Here is a 19,899-nt window from a genome sequence, read left to right as displayed (position 1 = left end):
GGAGGTCAACTGTTTATCGTCATAATCACACCACAATAAATAACTTGGCATGGCAGTGCTGTCTCCACGCAGCCGCAAGTGCAGCGAAAGTGTTTCATCTCGTGCACGGCAGTTTACGCGCGGTGCCGAAAAGTACAGAGAGTGTTAAAATCCCGTCACTACTTCCATTAATCAAAGGAACTGTGTCATTTAAGAGAGGCATTGCTATGCTAACTACACAAGTTAGGCTATAGGTACGTCAGTTTCTATTTTTGTCTTTGTATCTTACTTATATGCTTAAATTTTCCTTGGGTGTACGAAGTAAACGTATGGACTTTTTGAATAACGCGAGAAATTGCCGTAAAGAGGGAAGATCCATCTCATATGTCGATGAAAGATACATTCGTGGGTCACACATCATGTGGAACGAGTAGTCAGATGGCTCAAAGAAACAAATAAAAGTGGCACTTTCAAAACGACAACTCCTCGCTTTAGTACAAACGTAGAAGTGAAAATAGTATATCGTGTGAATGTATAGATGTTAGTGTATTTTGTCCTGTGGATCAAATCACTACAGTAGCTTGTACCACTGGCATGCGATATTACATGGAGTATGTCAATACAAAAATACATACTACAACACATACAACATGAATATCATACAATATTATCGCAAAATTTTACTAAAGGCTATTTCCAGACAGCAGGTAGGGACGTTATAGTACTGATAGTGTTATTTTCAACTTTATAGCACAGCTTCTAACGGCTACAACTTCGTATAGTTCATTATCTCATTTTCTTAGTGTGCTGCGTGGCTAGGCAGTACTACCCTCGCCCACTCACGCAGCACATCAAGAAAATAACATATCAATCTATATATTAGAACCTGTGCTATATACGTAAGAATAACACTATCAATAAGGTAATGTTCCCTCCTGCTCTTTCTCAATTTACTAAAATTTCGTGATAATGATGTATGATACTCATTTTTTATATGTTGTAAAATACAAGAAATTTACTCGTGCCTTGAAAATAGGTAAATGATTCTTCTACATGAGCAAAATCTCCTTTTGCTCCAAATGTGCATTTAATGTTAAAGATAGGGAGTAAAACGGCAGATTAGCAAAAAGAGACGATTGCCGTAAGCGTTTCGTGGTAATTACTTGAGTGAGCTATGACTATTGATTTCAGATGCAGAAAGCAGTTTTGCCGTTTGATTTAATTACTATCGTTTTTGTGTTAGACGTCTGGAACAGGAATCAGTACCCAAATTTCCTAGCAGTTCCGTTATTGTGCTTGCTGATTCTATTTTGAAATTTTGTATCTGGCGAATAATTAGCCGTTCTCAGGTAACGTTCAAAACGATTGCCTTTAGTCAAACTAGCTATAGCTTCAAGTTGGGCGAGCCATATAAAATTGTTGCGCTATCTCTGGCTAAATATCGTGCAAAGAGAAAATTACAATTCTGCTGCAAATCGTAAAACTTGTAAACCGTGTTACGTTGTGTACAAGTCTCTCATTTCTTACAGACAGCTGAAACGAAGACGCTCTTTTCATGTAAGTGATGTACTGAAAATAAAAATAAACCTGAATGTTTACGATTCAGTTATATTAGTCAACCACTATATTATTGCACATAGGACTGAGGGCGCTTCCGTCGGCTTCTCGAAAGCTTTTATCGTGATTGTTGACGCGGCCAAGCAGAAACAGTTGCCGTCCACGGTACCGCGCCGTGTTTTCCTCCGTAGTCACCACTCGCTGTCTCTACTCGTTTACTGTCAAGTCAACGCGTGTTTCCGATAAACGCCACGGGAGGCCGAGTCCACTAATTCCGTAGTAAACGCATACAGTCGGTGGCACAAATTATTCTGGTTCGAATTTTTCTTTGTGCTACCTCGCAGTTTCGTTCCGTTACAAAGGAAAATAAATCGTGTGTAGTTCGGGCTCAGTAGGAAAAAGGAAATACACTATGTGATCAAAAGTGTCCGTACACCCTCAAAACCATACGTTTTTCATATTAGGTGCATTGGACTGCCACCAGCTGCCAGGTACTCCATATCAGCGACCTTAGTAGTCATTAGGCATCATGAGAGAAAGGAATGGGGCGCTCCGCGGAACTCACGGACTTCGAGCATGGTCAGGTGATTGGGTGTCACTTGTGTCATACATCAGTAGGCGAGATTTCCACACTCCTAAACATCCCTAGGTCCACTGTTTCCGATGTGACAGTGAAGTGGAAACGTGAAGGTACACGTACAGCACAAAAGGGTACGGGCCGACCTCGTTTATTGACTGACAGAGACCGCCGACAGAAGAGGGTCGTAATGTGTAATAGGCAGACATCTATGTAGACCATCACACAGGAATTCCAAACGACTTCAGGATCCACTGCAATCACTATGACAGTTAGGCGGGAGGTGCGAAAACTTGGATTTCATGGTCGAGCGGCTGCTCATAAGCCACACATTACGCCGGTAAATGGCAAACGACGCTCGCTTGGTGTAAGGAGCGTAAACATTGGACGACTGAACAGTGGAAAAACGTTGTATGGAGTGACGAATCACGCTACACAATGTGGAGATTCGATGGCAGGGTGAGGGTAAGGCGAATGCCCGATGAACGTCATCTGCCAGCGTCTGTAGTGCCAACAGTAAAATTCGGAGGCGGTGGTCGTGGTTTTAATGGAGGGGGCTTGCACCCCTTGTTGTGTTACGTGGTTGTATCACAGCACAAGCCTACACTGATGTTTTAAGCACCTTCTTGCTTCCCACTGTTGAAGAGCAATTCGGGGATGGCGATTGCATCTTTCAACACGATCGAGCACCTGTTCATATTGCACGGCCTGTGGCGGAGTGGTTACACGACAATAACATACCTGTAATGGATTGGCCTGTACAGAGTCATGACCTGAATCCTGTTGAACACCTTTGGGGGGTTTTGGAATGCTGACTTCGTGCCAGGCCTCACCGATCGACATCGATACCTGTCCTCAGTGCAGCACTCCGTGAGGGATGGGCTGCCATTTCCCAAGAAACCTTCCACCACCTGATTGGACGTATGCCTGGGAGAGTGGAAGCTGTCATCGAGGTTAAGGGTGCGCCAACACCATACTGAATTCCAGCCTTACCGATGGAGGGTGCCACGAACTTGTAAGTCATTTTCAGCCAGGTGTCCCGATAATTTTGATCACATAGTGTAGCTGTTTCTTGGCCCCTACATTTAATTAATAAACTATCGCATGAAGAGCGTATGTATTGTGTTGTCTCAGAAAATATTGTTCTACTGTAGCTGATTAACAAATAAAATTATAACTCCCATCTTATTTATTAATATTGCTGTATTATTTCGTATAATATAATTTACAACGACAATCTGTACAATGTTTGCGTGGGAAGTATAAAGTCAAAATCTAGATTGTCATTGAAACCAAATCTGGTGAAAATACCTTCATTTTATAAGAAACAACCTGTTCAGTCCTATTACCTCTGACTTCTGGGAGTTAATAGTTCCCTCCTCGAATACTTTAAACATATTCCTCTGATGGCTATGCCTCAAGATACAATCCATTGACCATTGCCATTTTTTGTTTACATGGCTAATTATCATCAACGATGGCGAAGCCGACTTAACAGATACAGCCTGTAACTTTTTTATCCTTATGATTTCTCATTAGGTCAAATGCTACGGGTCATTGTTCTTGGCGGTTTTGACATGTTTTTCTCTGCGTGGCAAGGGCCAGCAAGTAGTAGTTGCTACTAGGTATATCCTCTGATGATCAAACATTCATTTGGAATTGCATACAGTCTGTTTTGTGATTTCTATAAAACATTTTGTCAACAATCGCGTGTATCAATTCTGTGTTAGTCAGTAAAAGTAGAATTTGGTGCACATGTGCTTGTTATGCTCATTTAGGGAATATGGCTCACTCTATTTGAACTGGACTTTAGATTAATCGTTATTCAAACACACACACACTCCCTGATGCCTCTCGTTGCAACACTGCAAGGGCTATGCTGATGGACTAGTGGCAGGTGATCTGAAAACATCCCGAGGTGAGAGGAAAACCATAAAAACAGTGAATCATGTACTAGAATTTGCACAGCGCTTACGTGTTCCGTTTTGCAGAGACTACACCCTAATTCGTACACAGTAGAGCGCCACGTCCAGGCACGTACATGGCATGAGGTAAGGTACGGTAAGAGACGGACGGACTGGACACCCCTCCACGGCCCTGCACTAATTTTGAATTTTAAAAGAACACTGAAATCCAGCAACGACGTTTTGGCCTCAGAATCGACACAATCTCACACTTTGACATACACAGTGACAAGAAAAATTCACACATAGCAACTTTATTTCTATTTTTTGTAGCTGTAACTCAGATTCATCACATTATTGAGCTATAAATAGCATTCGTGTCCACCTTGAATGATGGATGACCCCTAGTGCAAGTAGAAATATTTCAAGAGATGTTGGTTTTTCACGAGAGAGATTGTACTTTAATTGAAAATATCAGTCCACTTGATTGTGACATTTGCGTCGCCCCCCCCCCCTCCTCATCTCCCCCGCCCGCCCCCCCCCCCCCCCCCCCCCCACACACACACGAGAAGTCTTGGTATACCTAAGATTTCTCGTGTGGGGCGGGGGAGATCGATTTGTAGGTCTAGGTTAGGTTGGAATGTAACGCTTTGGTTGGAGGATCCTACGATTACGAAATCTAGGATGTGGTGATTGATGGTTCAAATGGCTCTGAGCACTATGGGACTTAACTTCTGTGGTCATCAGTCCCCTAGAACTTAGAACTACTTAAACCTAACTAACCTAAGGACATCACACACATCCATGCCCGAGGCAGGATTCGAACCTGCGACCGTAGCAGTCCCGCGGTTCCGGACTGCGCGCAGAGAACCACTAGACCACCGCGGCCGGCTGTGGTGATTGACTGTGGGCTTAAGTTGCAATTAGAGTCAGCACTTTGGTTATGAATGTGAATGCGAAATCATGGTTGTGGCAACAAATAGCTTGATCTGTGACGTACTGATAAACAACTCGTCACCTTGGAGTAACTGTGTCGACCTAAAAAAAAAAAAAAAAAAACACTTTGTCGGTACCGCAAGCTTTTTCGGCGCAGCCACGAGGGCAGGTATTCACCGCGGAGTTGAAGGCCACACAAATGTTTTATGTAACTGAGTTTGAAATAGTTTATATTTACTAACGTGCTCCCTGAAAATAATTACGCACGTGTTATTGCAACCTATGGTTGGTTGAGAGCGTGAACAATTGAACATTGAGCCGAAGTAATACTCAGTCTTCCAACTTTTTATGAAACATGTACGGTACTCTCTTCAACAACCACTCCAAGGGTGTGCTTCGACTGAACAGTTAATAGCCTGATGTTTAGATTCTCTCCATATTTAAGTCATTCTTTTGTTATAAAAACTCAAAATTGCAAGGTAAACCTATATTAGATAATAGACAGGTCTTCGAAGAGTACCTTGGTACTCATAAACTACGAAAAATTCAAAGGGGGGAGCGGCATTATTGTACCATACGCATCTTGTACCCCTGTCGAAGCCACTGTTCTCTCAAAACAGTTCGAAGTACTTAGAATAAAATCCACAATTTTTTGCATATCAATTTGATTGTCCAGTACTGATTAACAGTTTAGAAGTAACCATGCGCGTTGAAATTTTTTTGAGATTGCTAATGTCGGATCTGTGTTTCCACAGCTCGTTTTTTCCTCAAAAACGCATCGGAAAATGATTTAAATATTCTTGGAAAAACTGCTCGGACTTTATCAAAAACTGATGCTTTAACATAGAATTCAGTTTGAAAGACGACTTTCACCTATTCATTTCCATAGAACTTAAAACCCCTATCGGTGTTCATTATTCGAAGGAGGCATAACTATATAACTTACTGAAGTTCATTCTCCGCTTCTCTCGCTTCGTTATCACCTCTCCACCGCTGCTTCTATTCGCTGAAAAGCTCAGATAACCGGTGACTGATTATATCTACGTCTACATGGATACTCCGCAAGCCACCGTGAGGTACGTGGCGGAGGGTACCCTGTGCCACTACTGGTCATTTCCTTTCCTGCTCCACTCCCAAACTTAGCGAGGGAAAAACGATTGTCTGTATACCTCAGCATGAGCCCTAATTTATTGTATCTTATCTTCGTGGTCCGTACGTGAAATTTATGTTGGAGGCAGTAGAATCATTTGGCAGTCAGCTTCAAATGCCGGTTCTCTAAATATTCTCAATAGTGAGTCTCGAAAAGAACGTCGCCTTCTCTCTAGGGATTCCGATTTGAGTTCCCGAAGCATTTGCTTACCTGTTGTTCGAGCGTACCGGTAACAAATGTAACAGCCCGCCTCTGAATGGCTTCAGTGTCTGCCGACCTGGTACGGATTCCAAACACTCGAGCAGTACTCAAGAATAGGTCGCACCAGCGTGCTATATGCGCTCTCCTTTACAAGTAATCACTCTTTCCTAAAATTCTCCCAATAAACCAAATTGACCATTCACCTTTCTACCACAATTATCATATGCTCGTTCCATATCACATCGCTTTTCAGCGTTATGCCGGGTATTTAACCGTCTTGACTGTGCTCAGCAGGACATTAGTAACACTGTATCCGAAGAGTACAGGTTTGTTCTTCCTAGTCATCCGTAGTAATTTACATTCTTCTACGTTTAGAGCTAGCTGCATTCATCACACCCAACTAGAAATTTTGTCTAAGTCGTCTTGTATCTTCCTACAGGCACTCAACTTCGACACCTTGCTGTACACCACAGCATAATCAGTAAACAACCGCAGATTGCTGCCTACCTTGTCCGCCAAGTCATTTATGTACAAAATAGAGAACAGCAGCAGTCCTGTCGGACTTCCCTGGGGCACTTTCTGGCGATACCCTTGTCTATGATAAACACTCGCCGTCGAGGCCAACATAATGGGTTCTATTACTCAAGAAGTCTTTGAGCCCCTCACATATCTGTGAACTTATTCCATATTCGTTAACAGCCTGCAATGAGGCACAAATGCTTTCCGGAAATATAGAAACATGGAATCTGACTGTTGTTCTTCATCCATAGTTCGCAGTGTATCTTGTGAGAAAACGGCAAGCTGAGTTTCGCACGAGCGATGCTTTCTAAAACCATGCTGATTCGTATATATAACCCTCTGACGCTCAAGAAAGTTACGTATATTCGAACTGGGAATATGTTCAAGGATTCTGCAGAAAACCTAAGTTAAGTATGCTGGTCTGTAATTTTGCGGGTCCGGTCTTCTACCCCCCCCCCCCCCCCCTCCTGTACAGCGTGTACATAAAGTCCGGGAACAAGAAACAAACATTTTACAGATATCACACTTATGTCATTTTGAAGATAAACCCTGAAAAATTTTTTTTTTTCATGCATACTGCCACAGCGTAGTTTAGTAATTCGCTAGTCGCAAACATGGCAAGTTGAGGTGCGAAGTGAGCTTTCTGTGTGTTGGAGTTCGACAAAAATAAGTGTGCTACAGCTGTTCAACGCATGTTTAGAACCAAGTGCGGTAAGAAGCCACCAACAAGGAAGGCCATTTTCCACTGGCACAACAACTTCGTTACGACGGGTTGTTTGTGCTCGGCAAAGTGGAGTGGACGTCCCAGTGTGAGTGAAGTGAATGTAGAGTGCGCACGAGAGAGATTCATAAGGAGTGCAAAGAAATCGGTGCGTCGTGCATCCTGTCAATTCCAAGTGGCTCCAATGACAGTGTGGAAAGTTCTGCGACAGAAGCTGTCTACGACACCATTCAAATTGGAGCTAGTGGTGAATCTCAATGACGACGACAAAGACAAGCGTTTTGAGTTTTGTTTGCAGTGGCAACAATTGAATGAGGGCGGGGATGGCATAGTTGATCGCTTAATTTTTAGCGACGAAGCCACTTTTCGCACTGATGAGAAAGTGAACAGGCATAATCGTCGAATCTGGGGTACAAAGCATCCACACAAATGCACTGAATTTGAGCGTGATTCTCCAAAGGTAAATGTTTTTTGTGTCTTGTCACGTCGAAAACTGTACAGGCCATTCTGTTTCGCCGAGAGCACTGTCACTGGGTATTCCTACTAGGACATGTTGCAGCAATGGCTGATGCCTCAAATGCAGTCGGACTCTCCCTGTTTTAAACGTGAAGTTCGTGGGTACACGAACACGGAGCTGCCGCATCGATGGATCGGCCGTGCTACTGAAGGGGACAGCTCTTTCGTGAAATGGCCTTCCCGATCACCAGATCTCACTCAGTGTGACTTTTTTCTGTGGGGACACATTAAAGATCTGGTGTATGTACCGCCTCTACCACGTGATGTAGCAGAGCTCCGGGAGAGAATACGGGAAGCGACTGCACACTTATGTAGGATTTGTTAGAGATAGAAATAAGTGGGCCACTTAAAGTTATCCATATTTTAACAGAACCATAAAAGATGTGTTACAAATCATTGCTTATTGTGTAATTTAGCTCTAGAGAAAGACTGTTACTCAGTGAGATATTGCACGAAAAATTACATGCAGACTATAATTTCAAAATTAGACAGAATAGTAAAAGAATCTGGAGGTTTGCAGCTCGGTAATGAGTATATTTAAGGTCATTGGAATTCTTATATTCACTTCTCAGTACATTGACGCTTTAATGTTCCTGACAGCAAAAGTCAGTTTCAGCTGAAGGATTGTGAACTAACTTCACAAAGCTAGACGATAAAGTAGAAATGGCACAAGAAAGGCACAAAAGAATGATTTCTTACAAAAACAATTGATACAAGAGGGTCCAGAGAACGACTTTTACTTTCCCTACCTGCTTCCAAAGTTTAGAAAAGGAGGGATATGAGATAAATCGATAAAAAGGTAGAAATACACGTAGCTTCATTTTTTCCGAATTTAATGTAGGTCATAGGAGAAATCCATTCAAAGAAAGCCCCAGAAAGCCATTGCCTCCCTTCAAATGAGCTTTGTTGCCGAGCTAATTCTTCTGTGGAGACTGGCATTGTTGCAAAATATGTGACAATTTTCGTTCACATATGCTTTGCAACTGTTAACTAAAATCATATTCTGGCAGCTTGTACTATCACTCTACAGCTCAAAAAAGATTTTTTTTTTCTTCCACCAAGTTGATGAAATCATGTAAGACATACAGGGTGTGTGCAGAAAATAAGTAAATCGAATAAATCTTACAGAACGATTTATTGAAAATTAAAGTACAGATCCTTAGTATTCTTCAAAATAGCACCCTTGGTGCCAACACACTTTACCAGCGGTTCTTCCAGCTCTGACAGGCTGCCTCGTCGTGTTGTCTTTCACGGCGTCTGCCGTCCCAAAATGATGACCTTTTAAGCTTCTATTTATTCAAGAAACCGTAAAAAAAGTCCGCTGATGCCAGATCGAGACTGAGTGGTGATTGGGACACGTTGTCACACTGTGCCTGACCAGGAATTCGCCATCAATGAAAGTGGCATGAGACAGCTCGTTTGTGATAGAGTCGCCAGTTGTCACTGATCTTCCTACCGCGAGGCACCCTTTTTCGGAGACTTTCGAGGACTTTCCAGTAAAATTGGCTGTTGACTGTTTGTCCCTGTGGCATGAACTCCGAGTGGACAGTACCTTGGGAATTAAAAAAAAAAAGCGAGCATCGCCTTCAGGCCTACGTGTGCCACTTTGCACTTTGTCTCTTTGATTTAATGACGTGTCACTGTTCCGGGAATCGCACCATTTTGATCTGCTGACGTGTCACTTGAGCACAGGTACACATTACGAGCAACACGCACTGGGCAGCGACCCACCTTCCCAAGACCTCCCCCACCAACTCTTTCCACACCAGTCGCAACTTCCGAGTTGGCAGGAGAAAAAATCATTCTACTTACTTTACGGACGCACAATGTGTTTGGGCGTCATAATGACGTCCCTCTCAGGAGTACTGTGAATTTTACCAAGAAAGCCTGTTCAAGCACCTCAATTTATGAATGATTTTTTTAATAACACCCATCTCCTCCAAGCAATACAGAAATTATCAATAGAGCCCATACTATAGTTTGCAGGGGAGGGGAGGACGGTAGATGTGGGGGTGTAAAGTATTTTCCATATTTTGGAAGACGAATGATTACTTGCAAGTAGCCATAAAAAAGTTCTAATTCCGAACCTGTTAACAAGCTATGTAACAACGACTTTTAAATAATTTTCTTGGAAGAAAGACTCCTGACTGCACTATATGTTTTCCTTTCGCGGAGAGCAAGGGGCGCGCACGCTACCCCCTCCCCTCCCCTTCCTTGTCTGTTACATTTGGCTATCGAGGTGCTGGAGAAACCGCAAGCTTGTCAGCATCAGATCTTCAACGACAACAACATGTGTGTTCATTTCTATCATTCAAAATGCATTCATCATGCGCGAACCCGCGTAATGCGAGGATAATGATTCAGTGAACTTCTGGGCTTCATATTTTGCAAGAAGCTCTCTTGTTTACAACAGGAGGTTCTAAAGATCCTCAAGGATCTGTACACACTCGAGTGCATAAGCTGTGGATCTTGCGGACCTCTACAAGTGTACCTGTTCCAGTTTTTTAAAGTGTTTGGGGAATCCTAGTTCATAAAACTTTTTGACAGGTTAAAACTGTGTGCCGGACCGAGACTCGAACTCAGGACCTTTACCTTTTGCGGGCAAGAGCTTCTGTGAAGTTTGGAAAGTAGGAGACGAGGTACTGGCGAAACTAAAGCTGCGAGTACGTGCTTCGGTAGCTCAGTCGGTAGAGCACTTGCCTGCGAAAGGCAGAGGTTCCGAGTTCAAGTCTCTGTCTGGAACACAGTTTTAATCTGCCAGGAAAATTCATATCAGCGCACACTCCACTGCAGAGTCAGAATTTCGTTCCTGAAATCCTAGCTCACTTATAGGAACACGGTGCGCTTGTCCATAAAACATACACAACATCGCATTCGGGAGGACGACGGTTCAATCCCGTCTCCGGCCATCCTGATTTTGGTTTTCCGTGATTTCCCTAAATCGCTTCAGGCAAATGCCGGGATGGTTCCTTTGAAAGGGCACGGCCGATTTCCTTCCCCATCCTTCCCTCACCCGAGCTTGCGCTCCGTCTCTAATGACCTCGTTGTCGACGGGACGTTAAACACTAATATCCTCCTCCTCCATACACAACAAAAGGTGAGAAACATCGTGAGGCTATGACCAGCCTCATAACCAGTCTCTGGTGACCTGCTGCTCCTCATGATGTGAGAAATATGCAGGTTCTTGTCTGACACAAAACAAATGCCATTCAATCTAGAGGCTGTAGCCATAAGTGTACAACTGACAAAGCCATTGCGAATCTGAGCAAAGAAAGACATCTACCGCCATTAACACTAAAACCACCGAGATGAATCTAAAAATATTTTATTTAAAAAGCAGTTTTTCAGCAACTGTGTATAAATTTCAGTGGAGAAATAACACAGCCAACTGGTTGAAAAGAATTGTTTAATATATTTACATATGTTTGGACACCTCTAAGAATGTCTTCGTCAGAATGAAAATTTAAAAGCTCTGTAAAATAATACACAGAAAAATAAGTTTGACGGAAAGAGGCACGTAAGAAAATGATAGTTTACCATTCAACTGTCTTACATAATTACACCTCCCTAAACTACCTTGCCGCATGGGGACGGCGCGAATATTCATTTATGTACGTAGGGCATAATTAAGAACCTACATAACTGCTTCCCCCTCCCCCCTATTGTGGCGTCATCCATATCACTGGACATCAGTATACCGTGGTGGTACATTATACTACTTCACCTTTTCCGTACTTCAACCTCTAGGCCTGTCAGGATATTGAGACCTTTATTCGAGGCCAAGTTTACCTCGTTTATCCCGGAACGTGTCAATACAAATTATCACTACAACTACGTACAAAATTAATAAAGATTGCGTGAACAGACGCATTTGAATTCAGAGTCTGTAGTTTGATTATTGGAATCCAACCGCTGCTAGCCGGCCGCGGTGGCCGAGCGGTTCTAGGCGCTACAGTCTGTAACCTTGCGACCGCTACAGTCGCAGTTTCGAATCCTGCCTCGGGCGTGGATGTGTGTGATGTCCTTAGGTGAGTTAGGTTTAAGTAGTTCTAAGTTCTAGGGGACTGATGACCTCAGATGTTAAGCCCCATAGTGCTGAGAGCCATTTGAACCATTTTTTAACCGCTGCTATTGCGGCATTGCCCAGCGCGCACCTCGCACCTCACGTGACGCACGCTGCACGCGCACTTGAGTTTGTTAACGCCGCAGTTACGTTGAGCTGTCTACGAGTGTGCTACAATTTCGCTTGTTTACTCAGTCAATAAAAGTGCTCTACCCATTGCTGCAACGTAGTTTGCTGAGGCTTGTGCATAGTGGAAGCATAGATGCTTCGGCGAGGAGGTTCATTATTTACGGCCCATGCCTTCGTTCCTGTCGTAATCCATACGTTTCAGTGGTTGAACCAGGCTCACGCTGTCAGCATCTCAAAGACACTCGAATGGGTTCAGGATAAGTCTCCAATGCCATTTTTGTTTCCATGCCCGCTCTGTGTCCACCAAGGATATAAATGTTCGGAGTCAGTCCAAGTGAAGTTATCCCATAAAAATTAAGTTGGTTGCTTGACGATTTTGAAATATTTTTGCTTTTTCGTATGTGATTATCCTATACTTGAGAAGTCCACAACACTTTTTTTTTTTTTTTTAATTTGCCAGGAAGTTTCATATCAGCACACACTCAGCTGCAGAGTGAAAATCTCATTCTGGAAACATCCCCCAGGTTGTGGCTACGCCATGTCTTCGCAATATCCTTTCTTTCAGGAGTGCTAGTTTTGCAAGGTTCGCAGGAGAGCTTCTCTAAAGTTTGGAAGGTAGGAGACGAGGTACTGCCAGAAGTAAAGCTGTGAGCACCGGGCGTGAGTCGTGCTTCGGTAGCTCAGTTTGAAGAGCACTTGCCCGCGAAAGGCAAAGGTACCGAGTTCGAGTCTCGGTTCGGCACACAGTTTTAATCTGCCAGGAAGTTTCATGTGTTTTTATATCTTTCCCCATACTTACAATTTCATCCGATAGTTCATTTCAAAGATCATATCTTTTGTCAAGTCATTGAACTGTTGGTTATGTTGGTTTTGAAAGCATCAGCAGTTTGCTTTTGCTGTTCAAATAATTCCCTTTACGCTTCTATCTGTTGTTTTAAAAACTCATTAAATTTTTCATGAACCACCATGAACCATGGACCTTGCCGTTGGTGTGGAGGCTTGTGTGCCTCAACGATACAGATAGCAGTACCGTAAGTGCAACCACAACGGAGGGGTATCTGTTGAGAAGCCAGACAAACGTGTGGTTCCTGAAGAGGGGCAGCAGCCTTTTCAGTAGTTGCAAGGGCAACAGTCTGGATGATTGACTGATCTGGCCTTGTAACACTAAACAAAATGGCCTTGCTGTTCTGGTACTGCGAACGGCTGAAAGCAAGGGGAGACTACAGCCGTAATTTTTCCCGAGGGCATGCAGCTTTACTGTATGATTAAATGATGATGGTGTCCTCTTCGGTAAAATATTCCGGAGGTAAAATAGTCCCCCATTCAGATCTCCGGGTGGGGACTACTCAAGAGGACGTCGTTACCAAGAGAAAGAAAACTGCCGTTCTATAGATCGGAGCGTGGAATGTCAGATCCTTAATCGAGCAGGTAGGTTACAAAATTTAAAAAGGGAAATGGATAGGTTAAAGATAGATATAGTGGGAATTAGTGAAGTTCGGTGGCAGGAGGAACAAGACTTTTGGTCAGGTGAATACAGGGTTATAAATACAAAATCAAATAGGGGTAATGCAGGTGTAGGTTTAATAATGAATAAAAAAATAGGAGTGCGGGTAAGCTACTACAAACAGCATAGTGAACGCATTATTGTGCCCAAGATAGACACAAAGCCCACGCCTACTACAGTAGTACAAGTTTATATGCCAACTAGCTCTGCAGATGACGAAGAAATTGATGAAATATATGATCAGATAAAAGGACGAAAATTTAATAGTCATGGGTGACTGGAATTCGTCAGTAGGAAAAGGGAGAGAAGGAAACATAGTAGGTGAATATGGATTGGGACTAAGAAATGAAAGAGGAAGCCGTCTGGTAGAATTTTGCGCAGAGCATCACTTAATCATAGCTAACACTTGGTTCAAGAATCATGAAAGAAGGTTGTATACATGGAAGAAGCTTGGAGATACTAAAAGGTATCACATAGATTATATAATGGTAAGACAGAGATTTAGGAACCAAGTTTTAAATTGTAACTGAAGAAACTGCAAAAAGGTGGGAATTTAAGGAGATGGGACCTGGATAAACTGAAAGAACCAGAGGTTGTACAGAGTTTCAGGGAGAGCATAAGGGAACAATTGACAGGAATGGGGGAAAGAAATACAGTAGAAGAAGAATGGGTAGCTTTGAGGGATGAAATAGTGAAGGCAGCAGAGGATCAAATAGGTAAAAAGACGAGGACTAGTAGAAATCCTTGAGTAACAGAAGAAATATTGAATTTAATTGATGAAAGGAGAAAATATAATAATGCAGTAAATGAAGCAGGCAAAAAGGAATACAAACGTCTCCAAAATGAGATCGACAGATAGTGCAAAATGGCTAAGCAGGGATGGCTAGAGGACAAATATAAGGATGTAGAGGCTAATCTCACTAGGGGTAAAATAGATACTGCTTACAGGAAAATTAAAGAGACCTTTGGAGAAAAGAAGAAGAAGAAAAATTTGTTAACCTCGAGTATAGATTTAAGTGTCAGGAACTAGTTTCTGAAAGTATTTGTATGGAGTGTAGCCATGTATGCAAGTGAAACGTGGATGATAAATAGTTTGGACAAGAAGAGAATAGAAACTTTTGAAATTGGTCCTACAGAAGAATGCTGAAGATTAGATTGGGTAGATCACGTAACTAATGAGGAGGTATTGAATATAATTGGGGAGAAGAGGAGCTTGTTTCACAACTTGACAAGAAGAACGGACCGGATGGTAGGACATGTTCTGAGGCATGAAGGGATCACAAATTTAGCATTGGAGGGCATCGTGGAGGGTAAAAATCGTAGAGGGAGACCAAGGGATGAATACATTAAGCAGATTGAGAAGGATGTAGGTTGCAGTAAGTACTGGGAGATGAAGAAGCTTGCGCAGGATAGAGTAGCATGGAGAGCTGCATCAAACCAGTCTCAGGACTGAAGACAACAACAACAACATCAAGCTGATTTTTGAATTTTCTTAAGTGGCTATCTAGAGATCCATGTAAACATGCTGAACTTAATTTAATGCTGGAATTTCTATGCCTGATATTTCAAAATCTTTCTCAGTGTTTAAGGATTCAACATTGTTAAGTTATTGAATTTGGCATCTTTTTTATGTTCCCTCCATGTGTAAACTGATTTTAACGCATATTCTTTCAGTCAGTGCTCAGTTAAGTGAAATATATTACCATATGTGAGTTCACTTGATAGCAAGATTTTCAGCTCTCTTACTTTATTCCTAAATGACTGCATATTCTGATGAAGAAGAGTGACCTGGTAAGATTTTAGGTTTGTTGTGATTGTACTTGGTTGACCACTTACCTTTATTCCTGAATTTAAATTATGTGGAAATCTTCCTTCTCATCTTGAAGCAAGAGTTGTTTTTCTCTGTTGGTGATAAGAAAATGTCCTGATGGTGAAAAGGGGGCGTTCTTCTTGTGTTCTTGATGTTGATGTGGTTTCTGTTTTTCCTGCAAGGACTGCTACTAGAGGTGTCGATAGGTGCACTGTTTATCCTAATTTGGTTTTGAGGCCTTTTTGGAATAAAAAATCTTGCAGATGACATGGGCGCCTTACATTTCTTCTCACTGGAATTGCTGAATTTCCTTCTCTTGCTGTGGGATAATAGTTAATTGTTGGACTTCGCTGATACATGTAAAATAGGTGTCCTTGGTGGTACTTTTGAGGTTGGATCTCTTGTTATCCTTAGTGGGTCTCCTGTAGGTACTGCTTCTGGTTTCCAGTGTTCATTTCTTCTTGTTGCATCTTGAATATCTTCGAGTGTGAAACTTGGTTGAGTTCCTATTTTTGTCCTACATGCGTCTGCTGGTTTAGTCTACGGAAGTTTTGTTTTACTGTGTTTTCTTTGAGTGCTGAAGGTGTAGTACAGTTCTTTCTTATGGCTTCTCGTTTATCTTTCATCGCCGTTGAGCTGAATAAGTCCTTTTTTACTGTTGATTTTTCTTGTGTCTTCATTGTCATATTTGCTGAAAGGTGTGTATTTTAGAGCTAGTATTTGCATATTGGCACCTACTGCTAGTTGCAAATGTCTACATAATTTCTCTTTGCCTTCCATTTGCAAATGGAGTTCGTGCTTTGTATAATCGCTTCTGCTGCGGAATGTATTGACGTTCATTACCATTCATTACATGCTCGTAATTTTTTGCAGTGCTCATTGAGAATTCGTTTACAGCATAGATTCTGTTGTTCAGTTTCGGCACAGTGTATCTGTACGGAATCGTGCACAAGATTACTTTTGTGCGGACTGTCTTTTGAAGAGAACCTGTTAAGGAGCATTTGAAATCCTCAAATTTCTTTAAAAGGTCGTTTGCCCCACCTAGAATGATGACTGTCATTTTTTGTATATTCTTTCGTCTTCCTGTCTATGTTACAAACCACATCCTTTAAGTGAGCGTTAGGTTTTATAACAGAAGTGATGTAGTGTTTTTGATTTTGAAAACCGATCATAATTTTTGCACAGTGACGACCATGACTGTCAGAAAGAATTAATATGTTCTGACTCTTTGTTTTCACTGTGATCTTTTTTTGGGGCACTTGTCGATCGCTTTTTTTACAGTTTTCATTTGTATTAACACTGTTGGTTTTATCAGGGCACTTCATAATGCAAGCAGTTGAGTCCTTCGCTGTAGTATTTTTTCTTCTGATCCCTTCCAAGAACTTTTCAAACCACCCTTGTACATTTATATTTGTAGAGCTAACACACTCGCAACATCTGCACAACCAAAGTTGCTACATACAGCTACAAATAACTACTTACGTTACACAATGCTGCTGCTGTCCACAACTGGGGAGCAAATCAGGAGGGTTGCACATATTTTTAAGAGTAAAATGTTCACAGGTCTAGATGGAGTTCCAATGTGTCCACTAAAACATTGCATTAGAAGCACAAAAGAACTCCCAATAGACATTATAAACGATTCATTCTCATCAGGTTCCTTCCCTGATTACTTAAAGCATGCAAAAGTTCTTCTCATACATAAAAAAGGTAACACAGAAAATGTAAAGGATTACAGACCAATTTCATTACTGTCTTCCTTTTCAAAAATAATAAAAACATTATGAGAAAAACACTTGTGGATTATTTAAATAAGTACCAACATCTGCACAAAGAACAGTTTTTTCATGTCTGGAAAGGAAACAGAAACTGATATAGCAAAATTTACAAAAGTAGTTTTAGAAGAAAAGAAAACAGGTAACAACCATTATCCTATAGCTCTGTAAACCATTTGACACAGTTGATCATCAGACACTTCTGGGTAAACTTGAAGTGCTAGGAGCAAAGGGGTTTTAAATAAATGGTTTAGGTCTTACCTAGCAGACAGAGAGCAGAGGGTACAGATATCTCAAATTTCCAGTGGCTCAAATTATATGATGAAAATTCTTTTAGCTCAGGAATATTTGAACATTGCAGTCCATCAAGGGTAGCATGTTAGGCCCAATACTGTTTTTTAATTACATTAATGACTACACCTCTGGGCCACACAACGAGAGAAACTGTGTAATCTGCTGGTGACAGAAATGTAATAATTACAGGTATAACGCCAGAAATGTTAGAGGTAAAGACTGAAAAGGCACTTTGGTAGTCCACAACTGGTCAAATAACAAAAAAGTAACCCTTAATGTAAAAAAGACTAATACATGAACTTCGGTATAAATAAAAAATCCAGTGTAACAAAACTTAAAGCACATAATGAAACCATAGAGTGTGTAACTAGCACAAAATTTTTAGGTATGTATGACGATCAACAATTAAAATGGGATAAGCGTATCAGGGTACTCAAAATAGAATCAGCACAACATTCTCTGCCTTACAAATGCCTGAAAACAACATACTTTGCACACATACACTCTATCATCAGTTGTGGCATAACATTCTGAGGTGTAAATGCTCAGAATATGGAAAATGTGTTCAAACTGCAAAAACGAGCCATCAGAATAATGAGTAAAACTCCAAAACAGGGCCCAATGCATTAGACTCTACAAAAAAAGGGGTATTATGGTAGTTCCAAGTGAATGCATAATCAAAACTGCAGTATTTATACAAAAAAATTGATAAATACACAGCAAACAGCTCCATACATAATGATTAAACCAGATACAGCAGTTGCTTATACCTAGGTTGAATGAATAGAGCAAAGACACAAACCACTGTTTTTTATCGAGGCATCAAGATATATAATAAACTGCCAAAGGAGATGAAAAACATAAAGGAACTCTATAAATTTAAAACATATCTTAAAGAATACTTACTAAAAATAGCTTTTATTCTATTAAAGTGTTCATACAAAATAAAAGTATTACAAATAAATAATCAGCTTGACCAATTACAAAGTACAAAAAACGATGGAGTATGCTTATAAGTAAAACAATAACTTGTAGTTTGTCATTTTCTCCATGCACTTGTAACGATATAGCCTTCCCCAAAGTTCATATGAAATGTCTGATACCACCTTCTTTTTATATGCATTCGAATAGTTATCTGACAATTCAGTGCTTCCTAAGGCCTTGTATGTGTGTCTTTATGTATATAATTCTGTCCTATCTTTTAAAAAAATTAACTTGATATTCGATGCGAAGATGTATGGAATGTTCTAGAAGTTCACATAATTATTGGTGGATTGTTGTTATTGATAAAATTAGGTATGTATGAAGAGATAAAAGAAATTATTCAGGTAGTGAAGGGAGACGAAAATTTAATACTCATGGGTGACTGGAATTCGACAGTAGGAAAAGGGAGAGAAGGAAACATAGTAGGTGAATATGGATTGGGGGGAAGAAATGAAAGAGGAAGCCATCTGTTAGAATTTTGCAGAGAACGTAACTTAATCATAGCTAACACTTGGTTCAAGAATCATAAAAGAAGGTTGTATATATGGAAGAATCCTGGAGATACTAAAAGGTATCAGGTAGATTATATAATGGTAAGACAGAGATCTAGGAACCAGGTTTAAAATTGTAGGACATTTCCAGGGGCAGATGTGGACTCTGACCACAATCTATTGGTTATGATCTGTAGATTAAAACTGAAGAAATTGCAAAAAGGTGGGAATTTAAGGAGGTCAGACCTGGATAAACTAACTAAACCAGAGGTTGTACAGAGTATCAAGGACAGCATAAGGGAACAATTGACAGGAATGGGGGAAAGAAATACAGTAGAAGAAGAGTGGGTAGCTCTGAGGGATGAAGTAGTGAAGGCAGCAGAGGATCAAGTAGGTAGAAAGACGAGGGCTAGTAGAAATCCTTGGGTAACAGAAGAAATATTGAATTTAATTGATGAAAGGAGAAAATACAAAAATGCAGTAAATGAAGCAGGCAAAAAGGAACACAAACGTCTCAAAAATGATATCGAGAGGAAGTGCAAAATGGCTAAGCAGGGATGGCTAGAGGATAAATGTAAGGATGTAGAGGCTTATCTCACTAGGGGTAAGATAGATACAGCTTACAGGAAAATTAAGGAGACCTTTGGAGAAAAGAGGACCACTTGTATGAATATCAAGAGCTCAGATGGAAACCCAGTTCTAAGCAAAGAAGGGAAAGCAGAAAGGTGGAAGGAGTATATAGAGGGTCTATACAAGGGCGATGTACTTGAGGACAATATTATGGAAATT

General features: G+C 41.1%; 1 protein-coding gene across 2 annotated transcripts in view; it reads left to right on the top strand.

Annotated features, from left to right (window-relative positions):
- Positions 1-19,899, top strand: part of LOC126237527 (phospholipid-transporting ATPase ABCA3) — a 707,258-nt gene that overhangs the window by 117,938 nt on the left and 569,421 nt on the right. The gene's annotated exons all lie outside the window — the stretch shown is intronic.

The sequence above is a fragment of the Schistocerca nitens genome, chromosome 2 (genome assembly GCF_023898315.1).
Source record: "Schistocerca nitens isolate TAMUIC-IGC-003100 chromosome 2, iqSchNite1.1, whole genome shotgun sequence".
NCBI lineage: Eukaryota > Metazoa > Arthropoda > Insecta > Orthoptera > Acrididae > Schistocerca > Schistocerca nitens.
Note: the sequence above shows the minus strand (reverse complement) of the source record. Positions and strands in the feature narration are given on the sequence as shown.